General features: G+C 39.6%; 1 long non-coding RNA gene across 1 annotated transcript in view; it reads right to left on the bottom strand.

The window, feature by feature from the left end:
• Positions 1-4,760: 4,760 nt before the first annotated feature.
• LOC108784221 overlaps positions 4,761-26,306 on the bottom strand; it is a 24,357-nt gene continuing 2,811 nt past the window's right edge. Inside the window, exons 2-3 of the long non-coding RNA XR_001941055.1 lie at positions 22,866-22,869; positions 4,761-4,964 (exon numbers count right to left, since the gene is read on the bottom strand). This is a non-coding gene — a long non-coding RNA (uncharacterized LOC108784221). The remainder of the gene's footprint in view (positions 4,965-22,865; positions 22,870-26,306) is intronic.

Here is a 26,306-nt window from a genome sequence, read left to right as displayed (position 1 = left end):
GTACCTATTGTTTCTCCTAAAAATGCATGGTAAAATTGCAAGCATCAAAGAGGTTTGCATTTCTTTTTAGTTTTCATGATAAGAAACAGTTCCCTTGAGGTGAACTGCATATGTTTCAAAGATTTTAGAAAATTTTAGCATACACTTCTCTTTTGTGAAAAAAAATGCTGTTTGTTTTATCATAGCTTTTCTCATTTGGATGATCAGCTTTTATTGTAAATACCTGCAAAAATCTAATTGTTCTAATTAGGACAGCCGTTATTTCGGCATCCCTTTTGAAGTGGATCAATCTGGTAGAATAATGAAACTCCAATTGAATTGAATACCTGACTAAGTGACCCATGTCATTCCTCTTGCTTTCCCATTTAAAAGTAAATGTGCTTACAAGCTGTAGTATGTTCTTTATGACTACCTGTCTAATGTTGCAGCTGTCTAGAAATCCCTAGATCTTCTCAAATTTGCTTGCAAAAGTGAAAATACACTTTAAGTTGCCTGTTTTCCTAGATTCTTAACAAATACATGTACAATGCATCCACTGGAGTGTCAGGTTTTCTGACTTTCCTGATATTAGCCACTGGTTAGTATTTGAACTAATCTTTGCACAAAAAAAACATAGGATATATGTTTTGCATAGTCTCTTGACTGCAAATTGTTACATATTTGAATACTTAAAAAACTCAGCCTGTATTGATGTCTGCATCGTTTTATAAAACAGAAAAAAATAATTTTGAAAAAAACTTAGACACAGGTTTTTTTTTTGTATTTGCCTGAATGGGCAAAGTGTCAGAGTCTCTTTACACTCCTGAAAGGGTATATTAAAGCTTCAAAAAAAATGTAAGCTGGTCTAGAAGTCAGTAACTCATTGGTGAGGAGAAGAAGCTAGCTTGCATAAAAAGCAAATGGTATGTCATGAATGTCAGTCGAAGCATACCAAGGACAGCAGGTGCACTCCTAGACAGATTTCCATTGGTCTGTCAGCACTCTTGTAAGAAGTGATACCATTTAAACACCCAGTGCACATGTGGGGCAGCAATAACAGGCACATTTGAAGCCCAACTTGAGCCCATAGTGATCTATGTTTTCTACTGCTATTCAAATATACATTTTCAGAAATTAACTTTCTATATCCAAAGACCAGCTTTCTACTCTCTCGCTCTCTGCTGTTTCTTTCTATATTCTTTTATGGTAGCATTCATATTCTTTATCTGTTATGCACTCTAGCTTTCTTCAGAAATTCCAATAAGGGATGGAACTTGTTTTATAAAAATATAGAGCTGGCTACAGTGTGAATTTAAATGTATGTCCTCCACCTTTTTTAAGTTGTTTTTTTATCTACTAAAGCCAAGCTGCGTAACTAATGCTGTGTATAATCTTTCAGTTTGTTTTAATAAGAAATGCATTGCTGTGAACGGAGAACGTCACATCAATTGTCCCCAAGGTGCCAACTCTACACATCTGTGGACGTTTTGCTCATATTGCCATGAAAATGCTCAGGAACTTCTTGAACTGTCTTGGTTTTCCATGTACTTTTTGTTTTGTAATGAACTCTTATGCGTCTTGCCACAATGCACGCAATGGGATGTAATGGAATTTACATATAGCATCAAGGGCAAAACAGACTTGCTTTTTAAATGTGCCTCAATAACATCCAAGAGAAGCATTCCAATTGGTTGTCATTGCAATCCTCCTTCCCACTCTTCACTTTAATTTGTAAGAACGTTCTGTCTTGTTTAACTTAAGAAATGTCAATGTGCTGTAGATGTATGATTAACACTTTGTGGTTATTAATGTTACTTGTTAATATGTTGGTTATGTTTGTGTTGGGGAATGTGAGAATGATCATGACATATCAAAAGTCTGAATTGTAACATGGTATTTGCCATTAAGCTTCAGAACATTCATAAAGAAGGAACATTTGAGGAGAAAAGCCTTAAAGTGGACCTGCTTTTTGTCTTTTTAGTTTAGCTCAGTGGTACAGCAAACTCTACCTATGCCATCAACATTCTATGAAGAGAAAATGGGACACACCAATGAATTAACATTTTTGATAGTCTGTTGGTATTCTGCAGGGAAGTAAAATAAAAGTGCATTTCAGTCCTTCCTCTATTTCCTAAAAATCCCCACCCATAGACACTAATCCCACCCACCAGCAATAGCTGCCTTTCCTTCTGCTGCAGACACAAGAAATACAAGTTAGGGATGCATATTCTACATCCCTGCATTGTTTTCCAATTGCCATAATGAAGGGGGACAGCTGATGTGCCAGTAGGCAGAGTGAGAACTTGGTCCCATGCTGCCACTATAGGGTTTTCCTGCCACAAAATACTTACCATGCCACTGAACAAGAGCCAATGATTTAGACAGTTCCTAAGATAATGACAGGCTGCAGCTACCACACCATGATAGAAATATTGATTTCATAACCTCCTAAGCTGTAGCTCCTTTTGTGGTGGCACTTATGGAAAATCAGCACAGTAGATCAAACTGGGTGTGGAGCAAAAAAGGACTGTGCTGTATTATTGATATTACATTCTTTAATTTAATAGCTTTCTTTATTGTAAGGAGGCCAAATAAAATGTTCAGGGATTCTGCAACTGCATACAAAGTGGTATTATTATCATACACAGTTTACTTTTTTGTCCCATTTTCTGGGTGTTAGATTAGCTATAAGAGTCCAAAAACGTTATCTGGTATAAAATACTTTGCTACTTCAATTCCCTTTAGTATCTGGAAATAATAAATTGTATAGAAGTTTAATTTTAAATTATAGAAACAGGGTAAAAACACTACTGGGCTCCAGATTAAGTGTTAACATTAGGTATTCAGGCATTAGGTTATCATTGTCAGATCCTACCAAAATCAGTTACCTTTAAAAGAGTGACAGCGTATTCAGGACAGGAAACAGTGAACTGGGTAAGGTATTTCCACTAACAGCCTGTTGTTTTCTAAAGGTAGGAGTTATACTGATTATACCTGCTTTACATATAGACGTGCAATGTAAGCATTGAGGGTACATATCCATGTATTGTACAAAGGAAAGTAAGATCTTTGGTGGTCACATGGGGTAGATAAATAAAAAGTGTCTGCTGCTACAAGTTGCTTTTTCACTACAGAGGATGTCCTCCTACACACAGAGGTTTACAAAATTACAGATCTGTCATTGTATCTGCACTGCTTCACTATGGCAAAGACTCCCATAGTGGAGTTTCAAGCCTCCATAAGCCTGAACTTTAATAAATATGGTATGGTGCTACAAAGCCCTGTCCCTTTCCTGTCAATTACTGTCTTTTTCACCTTTATGCTGCAGCACTGCAGTTGTAAAAAAGCTGTTCCACTATAACATACATATAAAGGCAAGTGAAGCAACTGGCATTCCTACCGTTTGTCAGTATATACTTCCTCCTTATTGTTTAATACCAAACCACCATGTACAATTTATTTTCAACTGAAAGTTGACATCGCAGTATGAAAATCTACAATTTATCCCTAATATATATATGTGGTTCAGATTTGGGAATATATATATATATATATAGATCACATTCTGTATAGAAGTACTGTGGAGCATAGAGATGTGATGAACCCTAAACAGCCATTGGAAAAGCTATCACCCGGGGTAAGCTGGATCTCATTTGAGGGAAACATGTGATGAATTTTGAAAATACTCCTGTACTTCATAAAAAGGAATGGTGTGCAGTAGCGATAACGTGCCATGAATATTAAGACAAATACCCAGATACTTTTACAAAGAGCTTTGTACAGATATAAAATGATTCTGGCTAGCAATGCATGCCTGGAGTTCTGGTTTTTCAACAGCTGAAGGACACCAGGTTGTTTGTATCTGTTTTAGGAATACGTTTTTCAGCGGTGAAGTACTTAAAGAAGAACCATGAGGTGAGTGCTTTTCACTCACCTCATAGTTCTAGCCGACCTGTGACAATGAGACTGTAGGGTGAGCTTAGGGTGACGGGAGGACGCTAGTTTGTGTCCTCCCGTTACCCTAAGGAGAACTATGGGGAAACGCCTTAACCCCATAGTTCTCCTTTAAAGAGTGACTCTACTTTAAAAAAACATTTAAAAAATCTTAAAAAAGAATTTAACATAAATAATTGCTACACAAGCCAATTCATTTTGTAATGTAATGCTATTCAAAATTACCTTTCCATATAAAACTGTAGCCAATATTAGTATTAGTAATTAGTAATATTCTAAACCTGTCAAAATACTTCAATGCAATATGTGGAGTTATGCGGCATTCTGTATGCAGTTGGTGTAAAGAAATGTCACGTACCGCTTTTGTGATTGGCTGACTTATTTTCCCAGAAGTCTGCACTAAGATACAAGTACAATTTTAGGCATCCCTTGAAATAGGAATTACATTTTTGGTGAGATACTCCCTTATATATCCCCAAATCTGAACCACACTTCCATATAGCTTGAGATTTCTCCTTTTCTGGGCAGTTGATATGTAGATTTTCTATCCTGTTTTTTCTGTGGGTAACAATTATAGTTTTCACTACATACTAGGATTGATTATTAAAGGGTAAGATACAGATTAGACTTAATCTGCCAGAGTCTGCACCGACCCTCACAGATGTGCAATCTTATTTCCTATATATCAATTCTATTGCCCAAAATATTTTGAGAAATGTACATTATCATACAGTAATTGCATCAGAGTTACATTAGCTGTATTAACTGAAGTTTTCAGTTTTATTTACACGCTACATTAGATGAAGAACTCTGAGTAGATTATGTAGCAGGGGATACATACTCATGCATACTTATCAACAGCCAATACTATAAGTGCAAATCAGAAGGAAATAAATATTTACTGTATTGTGTCCTTCAGAAGTTGAATATAAATGTTTTTTATGTAACAAGCAAAATAATTTTTGTTGTCCAATGTTTAGAAAGTGTAGTTGTTTTATACCTTGTTGTACGGTTACAAAATTGTGCACATACTGTATGTCATCCAATTAGTGGGACTGGCTGACCTCTCGATTTAGGGCTTTCGTAAAGGTATTTGCTCTGCATAAACCCTCAGAGCTGTAGTAATCTCTATGGCCATACAGTGAAACTCACTGCAAGTAAACCAAACTCAAACTAAATTGTCAATCATCTCTATGGAGACTACACAGAATGTTCACATTGTCAATTAGATTATTATAATCTCTAATATCTATTTAGCTTTTAGACTACATTGTACTCAGAGGCCAGTTAACAGCAGTGGTGAAGGCCATATGTGACATTATTACACTGCGGGAGAAACCTGATGATGTGATAACACTGCTATATTGATGTCATTATTGTCACGTACACGAAAAGCCTCAATATGTGTCCCTATCCATATGGAGATTCCAGTTATTCCTCCATGTAAAAGAGATAATTGAAAACCTCCTTAAACACAGAAGTCCCACGATTAATAATATGGCACTGTGGCGTGGCAGCTCAGGTCCTTCATTGGCTACACTGTCACTAGGTAATGTAGGACAAACACCAGTATGAATGCATCTTAGATGGAGTTTAGTAGATTCAGACCCATTTGTACTGCCAGGATATCCTTCAAATCATAATAAGTGTATGTTTTACTTCTTCTTTGTTAGGACGATGACTATACCTCTGTTGATTTTATTGTTGAAATTCTCACTGCATTTGCATACAAAAATGAAGTGCAATAGGACAATAAAATTGGAGGAGATATCCAAGTAAGATGAGATATTAATGTTTAGCAATACCATGGAACTGACTGCAGTGGCATTTTAATTTAGTAATGTAACAAATGGAGAAGAGGGGGGCACTTTTTAAAGAAAAAAGTCATAGATAATAAAAGAATCAATAAAAGCACTCTAACTACATCCTCGTGTCATGTGTTGTTTTCTTTCATGAATAACATGAATGCAGATCAGTAAAAAACTGCAAGAAAAAAAGTGGTGGTGTTGCCTTCAGCAACTTTAAAATGTACTGTCTATGCTTGAATCATTGACAGCTATAGGAACACGATTTATGTTTGTCTAGTTCTTAGAATTAAATAACAAGATGTTCTATTAGGATTAAGTTCTTCTCTTGATGAATGTGCTCTTTCTATTAAGGTGTCCCGATTTAAAATAATCATATGCATCATTCCTATTATTAGTCACAGCATTGACACATTGGCTACAGGAGTTTATGCTTCCTTCTTTTCAAAGTGCAGACAGAGTTCTGTCCTTATGTGTATGTCTAAGAGCTAAGCTGAATTCTCACCTATATTTTTCCCTGTTTTATTCTTCATTTAAATAAATAGAAATGCATCAAAATGCATCTCAATTCATGCATTAAGGCACACACTGACGTGCGTTGACTTTCGTCTTAATGCATTTCTATTGATGCCAATGGGAAACACATTGAGGAAAAATAGAAATGTGTGAATCCAGCCTAAGGACCATGTCACACAAGTCATTTTGTAGCAGCTACCGAATAACTCTTCTTAATGATTTTGTTGCTAGGAAAAAATAATTGTGATCAATGAAAGGTCTGTGTCACAGAAATCCAAAGTAATTTGTACTTTTTAGATGGTTTATAGCTAGCTACCAAGTAGCTACTGCCAGCTTCATGAGCTACTTATATTATCCAATGCACTGGTAGTTATCATGGCATACCATTGATTTTCTAGTTACATAAAAAAAACATTGTAGTCAATAGCAGTAGCAATTAACCAAATGCGCCTGGTTTACATTCACAGAATGTTCACTACTACTAATCAAAGTATTGAGAACATTAATCTATGGGAACTTATACCGCACATCAAATTTCACCATTTCAAGGATAATAGGCAAGGGATTATCAAACGGTGGGCACTACTATGGGGGACGTATACCAATGCAAAAAAAACATTTTTTTTGCTGCTCAGTGGGGATGCATAGTATGAAACGCTTTTCAATAGGCTGCACATTTCAGAGGGAGAGACCAAGCAGGGGTTATCCTGAAATAAATATTAGAGTGTACGTTTTTTGAGACAAAAGCCAAAAAATAGAGTATTGTTCAGCCAGGCGAACAATGGTTGGGTATGAGCACCTGAAGCAGCTATAAACTCTTTTTGCCTGCCTTGGGAGATTGTGAAAACCAGGGTACTGAAAAAGGAATTGCTGGGCCGCTAAGTTCAGGCCATGTGCCAGGCAAGGCCAGTGTGTGAATTCCCTGCTTAAGGCCCCGTTCCCACTGCGCGATATGCAAATCACGCGTTTGGCGCGCGATTTGCATATTGCGCAATATAGCGAGATTTGCCGCGCGATATCGCGTTCAAGCTTGCACTGAGCAAGCTTGAATCGCGGCTAAATCCGCTCCAAAAAGGGTCCTGCTGTAGCGACACATGACCGCGACAGCAGGACCCTTTGCCCCATTGCAATGCATTGGAGAGCGATATCGCGCGGGAATTACCGTGCGATAAGTCGCTCAATGTGAACGGGGCTTAAGGGTGGACAACAAGATGATGCAATTGTCACACACAACTCCCTCCGCCCAAACAAGATGACATGGGGTTGGCCTGTTCTGGGCTTATCCCCCACAAAGCTGACAGAATAATTGGCCCATTCCCCTGGCATGCCAGCTGAAAAATAGCATGGCAGCATTTTGCTTTTGAGCAGTGTTTAGCCTCTTGGTTACTTGAGTGGACTGGTGGGTCTGGTGACACAGACATGATGGTAACAGAAGATTGCCTAATCATATTACCAGCTATGGCGATAGGTGGATAGATGATGTGATGCATTGGTGCACTAAACAATGTGCTGATTTTGTGCAATAAACAGGACCGCAATAGAATGCAGTGCTGTGTTGCTAACAAAGTGCAACTTTTCCTGTGTCACCAACAAGTTTACACTCGTACAGACCAAAAAAAAAATAATAAAAATAAAACCTCAAACACCAAACCTATACGTGGTAAGATTAAAAAAAGATAAAATACAAAATAAACAAATAAAGATAAAAGATATGTAATTGAATGTGCAGCGCTCCAGGTCACCATATAGTGAATCGACTCAGTCTAACATCATTACCATATACATCAAAAATCTCAAAAGAAGTGCGAATGTGTATAAAACAAATTAAATTACTTGCTATTATAGAACAATCATGCCTCACATATAACAATCAAAATAATATCAACATCTCAAAGGTGCAAAAGGTGTATAAAATTTCTATGAGAATAAATTCAAACATTGAAAAATGTTTCACACATAAAAAATATATAAAAAATCAATCCAAACGTAAAAAAATATATAACATTATAAATTCAATCCAAGCGATACATAAAAGTGAATACAAAATATTCCCATTGATTTATTTATTTGGTTCACCCGATATATCCATAAGCGCAGATCAGATATATCATAAAGATAAAAGATAAACGTGAAAGAAATGTGAAAAAATAAAATAAAATGCCGGGAACAGCAGCTTTACAACAACATAAGCTGACACACAAAAAAAAGTAGTCCTGCAAAAAAAAAAAAGACTGTTGGGTGATGCACACCACTATGCAATTTACAGTAATAGTGTACTGTTTCCATAGAGCATCAATATGGGGGGGAGGTACACTCCACTCTCTCAACCCACCACAGGGAAAATTGAAGATCACTGTGGTAATATACACCACTCTATATAGCCCTCTAGCACTCTACAGTACAGTAACACTAACTGTCTCTCTGCAATCACTTTAGCTGTAACCGCATGTAAATGAAAGATGTTTATTTGCGGAAATTTCATTGGCTACGTCAATGGACTTTTTCAATGAACAACAGACAGATGCATCTAAACACATATACATGTAAATGTGCATTATTTTAAGCATCTAGAAGCATAAACAAAGCATCTAGCCTGACAGATTTTGCAGACAAATCTCTGCATAAAAACACAAGTGGTAAGTGTGAATGAAGTCTAACTCCAAAACACACTGATAAAAGGCTGATGGGAGAGCTGACTTTTATAGTGAGAGGGCTGGCTTGTTAAAATCACATTAATGGCCAGACTATTCCTTCTGACCACAGTTCATGGTGCAATGCAAAGCATTGTGGGGAGTTCATTGTGGCGCTGGGTGAACCAACTAATAAGGTTACCATTTAGGCCAGCTTTGAGCAAACAATGTCCAGGTCCAGCCCTCCATCAGTCCAAACTCAAGCCCTATGCCAAAAGAACAGCGGCAACCATATAGAAAAGCTATAAATCTCTGCTACAAAGTTGTTAGGCATGGCCCTTGAGTATATCCACAGGGGGATTTCAAAGTCTTAATATGAAATGATTTAACTAATTGCTGACTGCCTCCTCAATAGACTAGAATGACACAGGAGATTTTGAGTTGATCAGTCATCCTACTGAAATCATTAGGTAATCACTAGAGGTAGCAATTAATCTAAAGCGATGGAACAAATGGTTTCCTAAGGAGTAGGCTACAAAAGCAGCATGCAGTAGCATTTTGATGTTATCAGTGTCACACCACTGGAACAGTGTGGAGTGTGCTGTCACAATAATGGCATACAAATATGACAGTGCATAGCCACAGATAATATTCATAATAATGGGAAGTGAGAATTGATATAGTTATTTTCCTTAAAGTGACATTAAACCCTCAGATTTTTTAACATAAAACAATACTGTAATGTGTGCCTTACTGTAATCCATGGTTGTTTCCCTTCTCTTTGCTGCTCTTCCTTTTAAATCTGTATCTGTTCTCATGCTCTGCAGAACTTCTGTATTGCAGCATACTGCCTTGTCTCAGGAATGGATACACGGTGTCTGTGTATACATTTGTATAGGCTTGAAACCTGAGACAGCACTACAGGAAGAGGCCCTGAGTTGAAAAGGGAAGTTTTCCCCAAGCATGAGAAGACATGAGGATTTCAAAGGAAGAGCAGAAAAAAGAAGGGAAACAACCATGGATTACAGTAAGGCACACATTACAGTATAGGTTTATGTTAATGTTCTGCCCTTCTTCATGACTTGTAGTTTCTGGCATTGAACTGGCTGACTGTAACATGGCCACATATTAATCTGCTTGCATGCTTGGAAACATTACTATCTCTGACCTTCAAATACCATCTGTTCATTCATCTGCTGTATCCTGTTGTCTGCAACCCTGCTGAGTGCAATAAAGCACTTTGTGGATGAAAATGTGTTTGGTGAGTACAGCTATCTGATAAGGATTGTCCGCAGTGGTTATATCTGCTTATACAGGCCAGGCATAGAGGTCTCACCAAGGGATAAATCGCTAATAAAAGAATCAGAGTCCTAATATGGAGCATTGTGAAATCATATGAGTTTAAGCTATACTACATACTACTTGTCACGCTTGCTTCACAGGGAGCCATTTGTTACTCTTTGCAATGTAATTGCAATGTAATAAACTGACTGCTAGTAGGTGATTAAAGTATTACTGTCCCCACATCCAGGGGTGTGAGACAAGAGCCGCAAGGGAGGCCTCCTCAGCTTATTGGTCATCCACCAGGTACATGATAGGAAGGGTTAAACCATCAGGTTTATATTCTAACTCACAATGGAAATCCCACTTATAACAGTTATATGGACAGTTGTTCCCACTAAAAGATTGTGGATTTCTTTTCACTCTCTGGCTCAGTGACAGTAGTCATCATGATAAAAAGAATTTCTCCGGATAAGACACAGACAGCAATAAAGTCCTGAACACAGGTTCTATCGCATCACCCAACTGGAAAAATAATACAAATTAAACTTTGGCTGGAGTTTTACTTTAATAACACACAACATACAAGCAAATAACATAGTATAACAAACCTGACAGTGTGATAATCTAGCTAAAAGAGCCCTATGACCATGGTACTTTGAGAAAAGAAATACAATAGGGGGGATTCAATAAAGGCTTTGTGATATAATTCTGGTGTCATGATTATATGAAGAGTTCTTGAGCCAAATTCATAAACGGTTTGTGAGAGTTCGTAGTTAATACTGACAAAAAAAATAATCAGGTTTTTCTGCTTGTAACTAGGGCTGGTAATGATTAAAATTTTCGTGTTCGATTAATCAAAATGTTTTAAAATCGATTAATTTCGATTAATTATAACGCACATACAGATCCAACTGCATTGGCCTATACCCATACAGCACAGCAATGAAGTAATGAAATGAACTAGGATCACACTAATCCAGCACGTTATTATTCTGAGTTACCCCATTCAAGCGGCAGGCATATTGAGTGGGGCACTTGAGATTAATAACGTGCTGGATTAGTGTGATCCTAGTTCATTTCATTACTTCATTGCTGTGCTGTATGGGTATAGGCCAATGCCTTGGCTGGCGCTCGTGCAGAACGTTTTTGGGCAATCTCACCGGCCCAAGTGGCTCCGTCGGCTAACGAAGTGGGGAGGAGTCCGGTGACGTCAAGGACATCAACGTCCCCGGACTCCTCCCCCCTTCACTTCGTTAGCCGTCACAGACATCGACGTCACCGGACTCCTCCCCCCTTACCTTCGTTAGCCGACGGAGACACTTGGGGAAGGGGGAGGAGTCCGGTGACGTCGATGTCCGTGACATCACCGGATTGCCGACGGAACTCCCGGAAGCCGACGGAGAGGTGAGTGCTTTCATTAGTGATCAAAATTATTTTAATCGATCAAAAAGTTTAACGATTAATCGAGAAATCAATCTTTAATTTCCACAGCCCTACTTGTAACCCATTTTAATATGTCACTATGACTGTGAGAAATTCAATAACAAATACTGCCATTTAGGAGTTCAGAAAACTGGAGTAAAATGAAGATCAATTTTAAGTGGCTAGGACCCTGCTGGCCCCACAGTTTCATTGCTTGACAGGAAACCCTGTCAGCCCACAGCATCATTGGATGCTGTGACACTGTGGGCTGCGCAAAAAGTACTGCCCTCTGGGGAAACAGTCCCCCCTACCCTCCCCCCCAGACCACCCAGGGGAGAGAAGGCATGACAAAAGTCCCAAAAGGATCCGCAAGATGCACACCAGTCAGCCAAAGCACAATAATATCTCAAAGAGTGACCCCCCCCTCCATAAATAGGGGGTTGTCACAGAGTGTAGACAGATGACAACATGTGTAACAGACAGTACATGAGATAAACAATATCTAAAATGGGATGATATAGAATGCCCATAAATATGCAAGAGGGTTACATTTGATTTTCACAAGGCAGTATAATGTATAATGAAGATTTTGTTCTAAAGAACAATGTGTAGTTATGTATCATGGCAATTGTATTCCATGAGATTCATATACTTTTCATGGGTGCAAAGTATTTGCATAGTCCAATGTAATGAACCATATATGTCATGCAATAAAAAATTAGACCAAATTCTATATGCATTTAACAGGTTCACTGCTGTATCGAGAGAGAGGGCCAGTTCAACTTGCATGTCCCTCTAGCGGGTATTTTTAAATTCATTAATCTACCCCCTGGGAGTTTCTTGCATAGAAAAATGCCCGAAGGGCACAAACATTTCCCGCGCCCATGAAAACCAATTCACTGAAAAAGATATGTTCAAAGATTAAGTATCATGGAATACTCCTAACCAGGGACAGTTCAATCAGATAAGATAGAACAACACAGAATCCGCATAGTTAAATTGACTCAATAGTACAGTGTATTTGAAGCATAAAGAATAAAAAGTTCAGAGCCCGTAAACCAGACCACTTGGAGGGATATACCATGCAGGACCTATGCAGGACCTATAATATCACTCATTGATTCTCTATTTATTATATCAATCATTGTGATTAATTGTTCTTTCCGAATTCACAAAAATTGTTTACAAAAAACTCACTTTCTGGAAGAAACCTAAACCCCAAGGGTTGACTTACTGTCGCCTCTGTAGTGGTTTACACACAACTGAGGTTACCTGGATAAGATTAATAAAGTCAATAAACAGCAACTGTGAAGCAATGTGGAAGAGCCTAGAAAAGGACCCACTAAGAGGCCCGACCCGGTCAAGTATGGAAAGTCACAGGAAGGGCTTGAAGCTATAGGTCTCATTCAAACCGGGAGGTTGTGTAGCCCATAACTTATATATCCATTCTGTCTCTTTTTGTAATATCTTTTTGTCCCAATCACCACCTCGTGCATCCTCCGCTATGCATTCCAATCCAAAGAAGGATAGGGTGGTTGGGTCAAAATTGTGGTATAATCCAACGTGGCGGCTTATTGAGTCATCATTTTGCTGTTGGATGCCAAATAGATGTGATCTTGAATGCGTTTCGAAAAAGATCTAATTGTTTTCCCTACATAGAATGCACCACACTGACATACCATCAGGTATATCACCCCCCTGGTTAGTCAGTCGATATGATCTTTCGGATACCACAATTGGCCATTCGGTAATTTTTTATAAATCTGCCCTGTTTGATTAATTTACAGAGCTTACAATGTTTACAGCTAAAGGTTTCAGTGTGAATTTTCATTCTTGCCTTTCCCTCTGAGTGATGGCTGTGTACCAGTTGGTCAAGTAGGGACCTAGGGCGACGATACACAATTTCTGGTTTTGCTCATATGTACTTAGAAACTATGGGGTCCTGTGACAATAGGTGCCAGTGTTTACCTATTAATATCTGTTTGATTTGGTCAAACTGTTTGGAGTATCGAGTAATTAGTTTCACTGTTGACGGTTGTTGACTCTTACCATGCTGATGGCTGCATGTGTATACTAATTTCACCCGGGTTTGTAGTTTTGCCCATTGATAGGCCTTCTTTAAGACCTGTTTGCTGTACCCCCTTATACTTAGGCGATCTCTTAGTTTAGATGCCTCTTCCTCAAAGAGATAGTCCACAGAACACATACGTCTAAGCTGTAAGTATTGACTATATATGGTATACTTTGTTTAAGAGGGACCGGATGGGCACTCGACCCATGAGAATGGTGTTTCCCGCTGATTCTTTCCTATACAAACCTGTAAAGATTGATCCATCCTATTCCACTCCAACCCTGACGTCCAAGAAAGAGATGGATCCTTGATGGCATTGCATAGTGAACTTCAAATTGAAGTAATTTTGCTGTAAATGCGTCATAAATGATTCGAATTCCTCCCTAGAGCCCATCCAAATCATGAAGACATCGTCGATGAACCTCAACCACGTGAGGATATGTCCCATGTACCAATGGGCATCCAAGCACTGAAACAAATCTCGTTCCCACCCCCCAGATACATGTTGGCATAAGATGGAGCACAACACGTGTCCATCGCAATCCCCTGTATCTGGAGGTAGTGGGAATCGTTGAAAGTGAAAACATTTCACTTTTCACATTTCTTAGAATGAGATCCTAATAGGTTGGACTTGATGGACTAATGTCTTTATTCAACCTCAAATACTATGTAACTATGTAATTGTGTGTCAACATGAATGTCAAAAATCTAGAATGAAGGCATTATATAGGGTAGATGAATTGGTTCTTTCCCCCAGAAACTGTCTAACGATCTGTACGCCTCTAGAGTGAGGGATACTGCTGTACAGTGCCTCCACATCAATAGTGACAGGTGGGATCATGATACTGTCAATGTTCTTTAATAGATCCGATGTATCCTTTAAGTATGAGGGCAAGGAAGTCACATGAGGCCGGAGGTACTCATCAATCATACGACTTGCCAACTCAGTGAGACTACCTACCCCTGAGACAAATCAGCCTACCAGTAGGATCTGTTAGGCTTTTGTGAGTTTTAGGGAGCCAATAAAAAGTAGGCATACGGGGGAATTCCACGTCAAGATATTCAAACGTTTGTTTGTTGATTAAGTCCCTTTGATATGCATGTTGGATTATTGCTTTATATTCCGTTTGTTAAGTTTTTACTGTCTCCTCATCTATCATTTGATACCATTCAGAGTTGGAAAGGATTTTTATAACACATTGGGGTTGATTTACTAACTTTATAAACATGCCACGAACAAGTATACACCTCTGTAGTGTGTTCCCTCCCAGCATGATCTATTGGTGGAATCTAGACACCTTTGTAGTGTGTACACACCCAGCAGGTGTGTTGTGCAAAGCCCTGCATGAATTGCAAGGTGCTGTTGTGTAAATTAGCTCTACATTGTGTTGCTTGCGTTGATGAATGCAGGAATGTAAATGCATGAGCTAACCATTTGTGTCTAAACTGTGAAGCAGCATTATATATGCATCATGTGCATGATTTTTCCATATATGGCATTAGTGGAAATATGCTTTTAGAGACTTTTTGGTTGATAAATACGCTTTGCTGTGTAAAAATCACACGCACCTAGTGCGTGCGTGTGTTTAGGTTAGTATATCACCCCCATTGACTCGTATTGTGTTCTATTCTGTACTACTACATTCCTTCCTTTATCTGATGGCTTAATCACAATATCCCCCACAACAGACAGTTTGTCCAGAGCCTCCCTGAGTGGCTTGGACAGATTTGTTGTTGGAGAGGAACCAGACAGAGTTTCAATTTCCTTAGTGGTACTTTGAAGAAAGGCCCAGATGTGAGGGTTGGACTTGATTGCTGGAAATGTAGTTGATTTATTTTTAAATACAGTAGGTGGAACAGATATTTATTCACTGGCCTGGGTATCCTCTGAATGTGACACATCATCAGTGGTCCCCCTCATCCAAAAGCTGCATAAGGTCTCTAAGGGCCTGAAAATCCTGCATGGTATATCCCTCCCACCTAGATTGTTCCATCCTTAGTTGATTACTATGAATGGTATTTTTGTCATACATAACTTTAAAAAGTAAATTTCGTGCATACATATGTAGGTCCTTGACTACTTCAAAATGATTCATATTGTCCATCGGGCAAAACTGAGGCCTAATCTTAATACTTGTAATTGGTATTCATCCAAAATGTGACCTGAGAGATTTATTATTTCCAATTGGTTTTCACTAAAAAAGGATCCAAGTTCCCCGTTTTCCTGGTGTCCGGTGCAGTGGCCCCTAAAAAATTTGAGGAACTCATGCCAAAGTGGGCTAAATCTAATGAAAGGGAATTGTGGTCCCTAGGGTTGCGTGAATCATAAAGGTGTGATGTATTAGAAATTGTTGAAGGATTATCAGCCCCTTGTGTGTGTGAGCGTGATAGGGGTGTATGAGCAGGAGCCCTAGGTGTAGGTGGAGGAGGTTCTGCCAATGAAAAATTGTCATCAGAACCTTTCTGTCTTTTCCCTGATTGTGTTGAGTGTTGGGTGGGTGAGAACTCCTTGCGTTTGGAGGTCCATTCACCATTACGTGAACCCCCACCCTTAATTTGTCTACGTGTAGAATTAGATGGATATGTTCTGTGTTGTCGATTAGTCTGAGATGAAAAAGAGGAAAAGGATGAGGAATCTGAGTCAAACCCCATTTTCCGGTCAGAGTTGTGTGGTAAATGGTCCTGTCTAAGTCTCGTATTGGATTGTTTAGTTCATTTATAGGCCTGCCCCAAATCATAAACTAACTTATCCCTTTGGAATTTTTTGTCTTTGTTGGTGACTAAATCCTTGCTAAAGGTTTCAATATGGTCACGTAAATCCTTGTCCTGTTTAGAGAATGAAGGAAGATTCTTTTCAATTGCAGTAGAAACTGCAAAAAGGGATTTAATTCCACCCTCCAGACTAGTAAGTTCTGAGTTATAGTAGTCAACCAACAGTTGAACCATTCGCAGTGAGCATGTCTGTAAGTTAGCTTCTCACATTTCCTTCAGTTTCTCATTAACATGTCTAATCTGAGGGAATATTTGAATGCACAGGCCCCAAGGAACCACTCCCTCGGAGATGTAACGTTCAAAAACAAATTTTATGCCAAAAAATGGCGGATCTCCTTTCTAATAATCTTTTTTATGACCAGACCACATCATGGTCTGGTCATAATGTGTTTCCTGTATCTTGGACATGATACCATCCCAAGATGAGAGCCAGTAGTCGGCCATCATTAGACAAACAATTTTAATAATCAGTATTGAATTGGATATTGCCAGTACTCAGGACCAAGCCAGAAGAGAATGGTGTTTTCCACCAAAGATTAATAGCATATATTTATATTTATGGCCGGGACATGAGTAGTAGGTGCCACACCCCTGGGAACAGTAGTAGCAAAAAGAGAGAAAGATGGGGTTTTTTAGGCACCAAATGACAACTCCAAGGCAATTGGCAGTAACAAAAAGTGTTTTTAATAATTATATTTAAAAAGTATTTCATTCAAATGCAATATATTAAAGTAAAAACAACCAGCTAATCAGATGTCTCCTTGTAAACTCACTCCATTTATAGGCCACATGATACATGATTAGATGATTACAATGATAAGATTCAAAAATTAATTTAGAGTTGATTCAAAAATTAATTAGAGTTGATTCAAAAATTTATTAGAGTTAATTCAGAAATGGGGGGGGGGGCATGATCTTTGCTCACTCCCTTTATGAATACCCCATTCAAGAATACATGATTTTTGCTACTACAATTCGAATGAGGGTTTGCAAATTTCAGGGACTGTTTGTTGATTTGTAATCACTCCAAAGGGTCCGTAGCCTGACAACTGTTACCTTTTCTACAACTGTGATCAAGGATTTAAACAATCTCAGAATAGATAGATAATGAAAACCAAATCTAAAGTAATGCAAGTCATTTGCTTAAACAAAATGAAGTTCATTAATCTGATTTGTTTTTAGAAGTCAGTCAGAAGCTGTTTTTATAATTTTTTTCTGCTCATTGTTGTGTGTGCAGCTACGTACATGAAGTGGATGTGATTAGAAGATGAATGCAATCAGATGTGGAGACAGACTTTCTGCCTATCAGGTGTTCTGCCCTGTACCCAATGCTGCAATTTGTTTAATCTCTCATTTGAGCAGTTACTGCCTCCTAGCATCTCTTTACAAGAAAAACACAGGCTACTTACACTTTAAAGGTCATACAAGGACTTAGCATTGTCCTTTTACAGCCTCTGTAAATCATCTCTTGCTTTCAATATGTTTTAATTATAGACTTGCACTGCTGGTAGGCAAGTGTTCATGATACTGTGAAATGTACTCCTGGAATTTAAATGTTTTTGATCACACTGTAGTTAAAGTAAAACTGTCATGAAAGAAATAAAGAGGCTTGCCACTTCTGACCTGGTCTCCTAAAGTGCCAGTTGACTGGCTGTCATGCTTTAGTTAGTTTTTTGGGTTACAGGGAGAACTAGTGTGAGGATTACAAAGAGGGATAGTGTGAGTAATATAGTGAGGGTTTGTGTAAGGGTTACAGAGAGAATTAGTGTGAGTCTTACAGGAAGTGTGTTAGGGTTATATAGGAAGTGTTACAAGGAGGGTTAGTGTAAGGATTACAGAAACAACTAGAGAAGGTTATTGGGAGAATTTTACATAGAGTTAGTGGGAGGGTTATAAGGAGGGTTAAGAGGACGGTTACAGGGAGGGTTAGAGTTGGGAGTTAAGCTGGCCATACACCTATAGATTATCTGCAGATTTTCTATGGTCAGATGGAAAAAGTGCAACAAGTTCCCCCATCTATGTTAAACTGTGTGGATGGAGGAATCTCTCACTGGGCCAAGCTTCAGTATGTTGCTAGTCGGCCCCGCTGGCTCTCAAAATACCTGAACAATCTGATTAGATACAGGCATTGTTCAGGTATTTTGAGAGCCAGTGGAGCCGACTAGCAAGATACCGAAGCTTGGCCCAGTGGGAGATTTCTCCATCCACACAGTTTAGCGTAGATGGAGAAATCTGTTGCACTTTTTCCATCTGACCATAGAAAATCTGCAGAAAATCTATCGGTGTATGGCCACGGGCTGAACGAAAAAAATTGACCCGATTACTCCATCAACACAAACAGCGTGTCAATCGAGGAATCTCGCTGTTTATGTTGTATTCTGACAGGTGCCGCCGGCAACTATCAGAAAACCTGCAGGCAGCTCATTTGTTCGAAAATTTTCCAGCTTGCTCCTTCGATCAGCTGATCGAGGAATGCTGGCTGAAAGGGAACTGACAGCTGCACACACTGTGCGAATTTCGACCGGTGCTGTAAATTCGACCAGTGATCCTCTCTTATGGCTGTCTACACCAGCTGGATATGACCAACAATAAACTTTCCAATTAGCAGCCCCTAAGTAATTCTACAGTTCACCTTGGTAATCACTTTCACATCTAAATGAGCCACTCACTTTTTGAAGTCATTTTAATAAAGTCTCATCAGCAGCTCCTCCCTCATTCTCTCTCCGTCATGTCCTTAAGTTGTATGGTTATGTCCCTTTGCATGCTAAGACATTTCCAACTGTCCCAGATTTTCCGGGACGGTCTGGCTTTTTATTCAGGTCCACCTGCATGTAATGTATCGACTTCATTAATATGCTCACACTTGGAGACTCGGATACATAGAGTTAGGACCACACTTTGCAGAGGTGCCTTGGCGCGGCAGTGTGGCTTCTACATATTTTTGGCCAAAAGTTTATGCAACTAAAACCTCTGATTTTAACGCATACTGTTGACAGGGCTATTTGTTTGGTTGCAGGCTGGCTGGCAGGTTGAGGCTGGGGAATTTTTGTGTTTTGTATTGTTGTAAGCCTTCCCAATGTGCGCCCTGCTATAAAGGCTGGTTATAGATTCATGCATGTACCATCTTTTTTAGTTTGCCTATTTTTGGTTTGGGGGACGCACTGGAGTCCCAGCGTGCATTTTGGTTGCTGGGCCTCCAGTGCATCCCTGCACCTTATTAGGAGGAGTTGGCTACCTCCAGGTGCACCTGCATGTAATTTATCGACTTCATTAATATGCTCACACTTGTAGATTCGCATACATAGAGTTAGGACCACACTTTGCAGAGGTGCCTTGGTGCGGCAGTGTGGCTTCTACATATTTTTGGCCAAAAGTTTGTGCAACTAAAACCTCTGATTTTAACGCATACTGTTGACATGGCTATTTGTTTGGTTGCAGGCTGGCTGGCAGGTTGAGGCTGGGGAATTTTTGTGTTTTGTATGGCTTTTTATTCACCATAAAATGGCATTTGGAGCTCCTAAACTCCTTTAGGGTCTAGGAGCGAGGTGTCATCATAATAACAACAACTCAGTCAGCTGGACTCCCGAATACCATTTGGATCTGGGAGCCTTAGCCGGCCGAGTTGTTGTCATTATGATGGCACCTCGGCTCCTAGACCTGAAAGGCGTTTGGGAGCTTCGAATGCCATGATCTATGGCATAAGGTAGAGGTAGTAAGACAGACAGACAGACACAGCCTTTGAGGGACAGCTGAATAGAAAGCCAGACTGTCCCAGACCCAAATGACATTTGAGAGCTCCTGAATGCTATATTTGCAGTTTAGACTCCTGAATGCCATTCTGGAACATAGTTGTTGTTATATGACAGCTGGTCCTGAATGGAAACAAATGGGAAGACCAAGTCCTGTGACCTCACAACTTGCTCCACCCATTTGTGTGAAATTAACAAAAATTTTGGATTTGTCTGACTCCCGACCTGAATTGACCTTCGGACCCGATTCCCGAATAACAAAATAAAGAAACAAACCAAATTTTTCGCCAGCTTTCATGTCTAAATGATATGTTTCTTAGTCATAACTAATGTTGAATTTATATCTTGGAAAAATGTTTAAAGAAACTCTTAAAACAACTACCAACATATGACAGCATATGTTCTTTAAAGGGTAAATGCCATTACTGTACATTTTACCGTTTATTTGAGGAATGTGTCTTAAAATACTTTGCAGGCTAAGGTGGCACATTTTGTAATGGAGAAGTAATGATTGCATTTAGAGATTACTGAACTTGTGTTTTATTGGCTTTAGCCCTTATCAGCTTGCTTTATTCAAAACAATAGTTCCACTTTCTAAACATAATATCATTGTTTGTCAAACACATGGGTTGGTTTCCCCATGGTAATGACACAATGAGAATGGTAAATGTTCCTTGTTGTGATTATATCAGCCTGCATATCCTTCAGTAACTGGAGAATGCTTTAAGAAGGTGTAACAGACCCCCTGATACCCCGACAGGTTACCTCTGTCAGAATTAGGCTTCCTCTACTCTGGAACCATAAGAAAGTGAATATAACAAATGTTTACCCCAAGAATCAGGCAACACAGATTTTGGAGTAAAAACAGGAACTGGTTTATTGAACAAAATGCACAGAATTTATACCCCACAAAATTAGTTAAGAACTTGATCACATTATTCTAAACAATGTCCACCCCAAACAGTCTAGCACCTACATAGAAATACATTGAGCAGGGACATCCATAGATAATTATAGTCCTTAATCATATTAGAGCTTGATCTCATTATCCTAAACAATGGCCACTCCAGACAGCCTGGCGCAGACATAGAAATACATTGAGCAGAGACATCCGTATAACATAATGATATTCATTTTGGGGTGATCCCTGCTGGTCCCTGCCGCCACACAGTTCCATAAGAGCCAAGCTGGAGATCCAGTTAGGTAGATGGTATATCCAGGCAAGGTGGAAGTCTGATTGGGCAAAGAAGTCAAATAGTGACAAGCTCTCTCGAGATAAAGTAGGAAACAGGCTAAACACACAGCATACAGAGTTCTCAAGGATAGTAAATCTCAAAGTACCCAAGCAAAGTGATATAACTCTCTTGGGGAGAATGTTCCTTGTAACCCTAATCCAGGCGTATATTGTCTGAAATCAGCTGTACATCGGTGTCACGTCTGCAGTTTTTACAATAGTGGATCACAACTGCGGAGTAATAGGATCAATCAGATACGAATCTCAGGCGTCACTCACAATCTCAACGGTGAGTTTGAGATTCTACCATCACGTAATCAAAGGAAAAACAACACAATTCAACACAGTACTATTGCGTCCTAGACTGTGGGTTGGCAATTGAAATACTAGAATACAGTGGCTGCGGCAGGGTTAAGAGCGGATACTCAGTAAGTCTAATACACTCAATCGGGTGGCTTTGTGATGGCCGAACATGCTCAGCATGTTCGGCCAACCCAAAGTGCAGAAGGAGGCTAATCGCTGCTGTTTGGTCTATTCTCATAGATGCCGAACAGCAGTGAGTAAATAGCCGAATGCCGCTAAGCGGCATTCGGCTCAGCTGTTCTGCTTGGTCCCTCTGTGGAACCGAGCAGAATAGAAAAATAGTTAAAAAGTAGAAAAAAAATTAGAAAACGATTGTGCGGAGCTAGCAGTGACAGCTGGCTCCGCCGAACTGTTTTCTATTGGCCGAGCAGTTCTGCTGCCGTCAAAAGAAAAAAAAAACACCATAGGAATGCATAGCTAGATTCCTATTGGCTATTTCACTTTGCAATAGCCAATAGCAAACTAGGTATTGCACCCGCCCTCTGCTGCTGTCAATCACCAGAGGGGGACCTGATGATATCATAGTGGCCCGGCCGGGTTCTCAGTGTGTAATGACAGCGTCCCTGGTTAGCTGGTAACCAGGGATGCTGATCTCTCTGCAAGTGCCTGGGGCCAGCCGTAAGATAACGGCTGGCTCCGCCCAGCTGTCAGAAGCAGGCTGTCGGCTGGCCAGCTTCGGCTTTCACCTCAGCTTGGTCGAGCCGAAGCATATGCCTTCGGCTCGACTGAGCCACTCGGCCGACTTCGGGAGCTGTACGGGCTATGGTGAATAGCCCATACAGCAGCCCTTTGCTTCTACTGAACCAAAGGGGTCCTGGGGCTGAAGCTAGCTGAAGGATCAGCCGAAGCTACGGCTAGAGTACACAGCTACGGCTAGAGGCTACAGCTTAGTGAATAGACCCCCTAGTATCTAAGAAAGGGTGTCAGTAAGGGGAGGTTTATTTGACACCCACTTGATTCCCATAGGTTACTAGGTGTCCACCGCCTTTTTGCATTTAATTGTGAAAAAGTGAACAACAACAAAAACAAACAGATTTTAGAATAATTGCATTATCTTAATTTTACTATCATTTACTTCCACGATACAGACCTGTGCCAGTGTGCCCCTCTTCAGATGTCCTTTGCTTTCAGGATATTAAATGTGGATTGACCCAACCCCCAGCACATGCATGCTAAAATATTTGTTTTGTCTTGGGTGTGATCTAATAGAGAGGAATTTATACCTTATTCCACAGTCCTGCAGGCTTTCACCCAACTAGTCTGCTGAAGCTTCTCTTCTTTTCCAGTTGTGTTCCTGCCCCTCTCGCTGACATCATCACAATATTGGTCCTACACTGGATGTTATGTTGTCAAGGGCCATGAGATTTTAGGGCAGGAAATAAGATGACCATAGTACCAGCCGTCATGGGGCTGTGAATTAATATAACAATTACTGTCTACCAGATTACCCCTAGACAAAGCAAGCTCAAGTTCTGGACCAGTGTTACTATTAGAATTTATATTGAATGCTGAAGAAACAACTAGCCATGTAACCCTGGAACTTGAAATTATTGTTCATTGTATCTCAATAATGCTTTCATTTCTCTTGCATACTGAGAAGGAGGGGCTTTAGATTCCATGTTGTAAAGCTGGCCATACACTGCTTAATTTTTATTTATTTTTTAACGTTCATATGAAAGAACTTTCTTTCGACTTTCTATTAGTGGGTGGGGTCAAATCGACCATCGATTTCGACCATAGTGATGAAAAACTGGAAGGAGCAGGATGGAAAAAATGTTTTCAAACAAAGGAAATTTTAACAGTGATGTGATTTTAATTCAGGAAACTCCATTCATTTCAAAATTGAACATTAAAATCAAATTTTGATCGACATTCGTCAAGTGCCTGATGGCATTATTTGGTGGTAAAGAAAGATTTTTCTTATGAACATTCGTTCATAAATCTACTAGTGTATGGACAGTTTAAATCTTGCAGTTTAGATGTTTTTGGAGTAGTACAACTTGCTAGGCCATTGATAAAAAATAGCGGGTTAAGAGTGAAGTACGATCAAAGCAAATGCAGACTGTAGCACAGTTGTAAATGTAAGAAGGGGTCTTAGTAAATGATTGAACAGTGCAGATGACAGCACAAATTCTGCAAAACAGAGTCACAGGACAGAAAGAGTCATAACGGAGGAGTGGCACAGTGAAGATTACAGATAAAATGTGCAGCATAGAGCCAGGGAAAAGAGGGCCCACTGGAAGAATTGGAATAAAGCAGATGATAAGCAACTACCTGCAGCACAGAATCAAGGAATAGGAAGAACCACATGGGAAGAGTGAAGAGTAAAATGATTCAGATGATGGCATACGGTCTGTAATACAGAGGAAAGGGAAAGAGGATCCACAATGGAAGAGTGGAACAATGCAGATGATAGCATACAACCTGTAGCACAGAGACAAGGGAGGAGGAGGAGCCACAGAAAAAAGGTAGAAAAAATGCAGATGATAGCATACAATCTGTGACAAAGAGGAAAGGAAGGAATGAGTATGGTATTTTCAGAATGACAGTAGAGAAGTACCAAGAAAGAGAACAGAGAGAATGGTGGTTTTCCCTGAGGATATAAAGCTGGATGTGTACCAGAACCTTTCAGTACTACAGTATTGACAAGAAACAGAAAATGCCCTTTTCTCTTTATATTATACAGAATGTTGCAGAAGATCCTTGTTGTCTGATGCAGGCTTTTTCTCTACATAATACTTACTGTATATATTGCAATAAGCCTTCTGTTGTATGACTGGTACAGATACCCAGTGCTCCTTTTCTTTCATTTCCCGTAATCACCACTTTTATGCAAACAACCTACACTTGTACGTATGTTTTCTAATCTCATTTCACCCTTTTCAATTTATTTTCTTTCTCCTTTTTTTCCCGTGTGTCTGTTATCACTCCTCTCGTTTCTTCCAATTTCCTTTCCATTGGATCTTCCCAACAACCTTTGCTATGATCAATTACTCATCAGCTGTGCTTTTTCTCCGGTCTGTTTTAGTGCTATTATCATTCAGCTCCTTCTCTCTGCCCCATGTTAAATGTGCTATCCGTCTCTGTTTCTTCTAAGCCTCCTTATAGTGCACTGCCTTATTCTGATCTTATGAAGCTAATGTAGACACAAAGACCTCTCTTTTGACACGAGGATGATAAAAATCCAGTGTGCGAGGTTGTGGCAATGTTGAATTCGCTATACAGATAATCACAGATAGCCTTAAATTAAGGTGTGTGCTATAACGATTGGTCAACAAGACAAACATTTAAAAAAATAAAGAGCTCAATGCAGGATAAAAAGTTTCAGTACACTTTTACCTGCTCTTGAATTTTTCTAATGTTCAGAGCAGGATTACCTGAGCGGATTGCCTATTACTTCAAAGAGACTGTAAGATTGCCTGGTGGATGCGAATGTATTACTTGATTTTGACCTTGGCTTAGGGTTCTTTAGGCCTAGTTCACACAAGTTTCTGATTTTACATACAAATCAGAAAAAAAATTTGATTGTTTAATTTTCCTGAAGCCCATAAGACTGCTTGAAGCTTTTTGTTGTGTACATACTAGCATATACAAGCTGATACCCATTTGAATTACTCTTATAATGGTAAAAAAATGGCTTGGTTATTGGCTGTTTTAGACATAATTTGTCAACAATTTAGACATTCAGGACACACTAATTACTATCTCACTAAATTAAAATCTACTTGGATATCAGACAGGATGACTGATTCCTCATGTATGTAGTCATCATTCAGCGTCCCTGGTTACCAGCTAACCAGGGACACTGATCTTCAGACAGCCTAACTCTCCCGGGCGCTCCAGGAGTCTCCCACTCCCGGCCTCCAAGGGGAGAAACACTGATTTTTCTTTTTTTTTTTATTATGACACGGAGCCGTGTCAGAATAGAAAACAATTAATTTTCACCATAGGAATGCATTGCTAGATTCCTATTGGCTATTTCAATTTGCAATAGCCAATAGCAAACTAGCAATTGTACCCACCCTCTGCTGCAGTTCTCCATCAGGTCTCCACTAGTGATTGACATCAGCAGAGGGCGGGTACAATAGCCAGTTTGCTATTGGCTATTGCAAATTGAAATAGCCAATAGGGATCTAGCAGTGCATTCCTATGGCCAAATGTTTTTTTTTTTTGTTTTTTTTTTACGGCAGCAGAACCGCCGGCCAATAGAAAACTGTTGGGCGAAGCTAGCTGCATTGCTAGCTCCGCACAATCGTTTTCTATTTTTCTACTTTTTAAACTATGTTTCTGTTCTGCTCGGTACCACAGAGGGAGCGAGCAGAACAGACGAGCCGAATGATGCTCAGCGGCCTTCGGCTATTCACTCACTGATGTTCGGCATATATAAGAATAGACCCAACAGCAGCGAGTAGCCTGCCGGAGGTTCAGCTTAGCTGATCCAGATGTTGGATAGGCTGAGTCGAACTCCTTTTGCACTTCGGGTCGGCCGAACATGCTGGGCATGTTCAGCCGACCCGAAGCCACCCG

This window comes from Nanorana parkeri, unplaced genomic scaffold (genome assembly GCF_000935625.1).
Source record: "Nanorana parkeri isolate BGI_ZX_2015 unplaced genomic scaffold, ASM93562v1 scaffold103, whole genome shotgun sequence".
NCBI lineage: Eukaryota > Metazoa > Chordata > Amphibia > Anura > Dicroglossidae > Nanorana > Nanorana parkeri.
The sequence above is the reverse complement of the archived record's forward strand: the minus strand, read 5'-3'. Positions and strand labels throughout refer to the sequence as shown.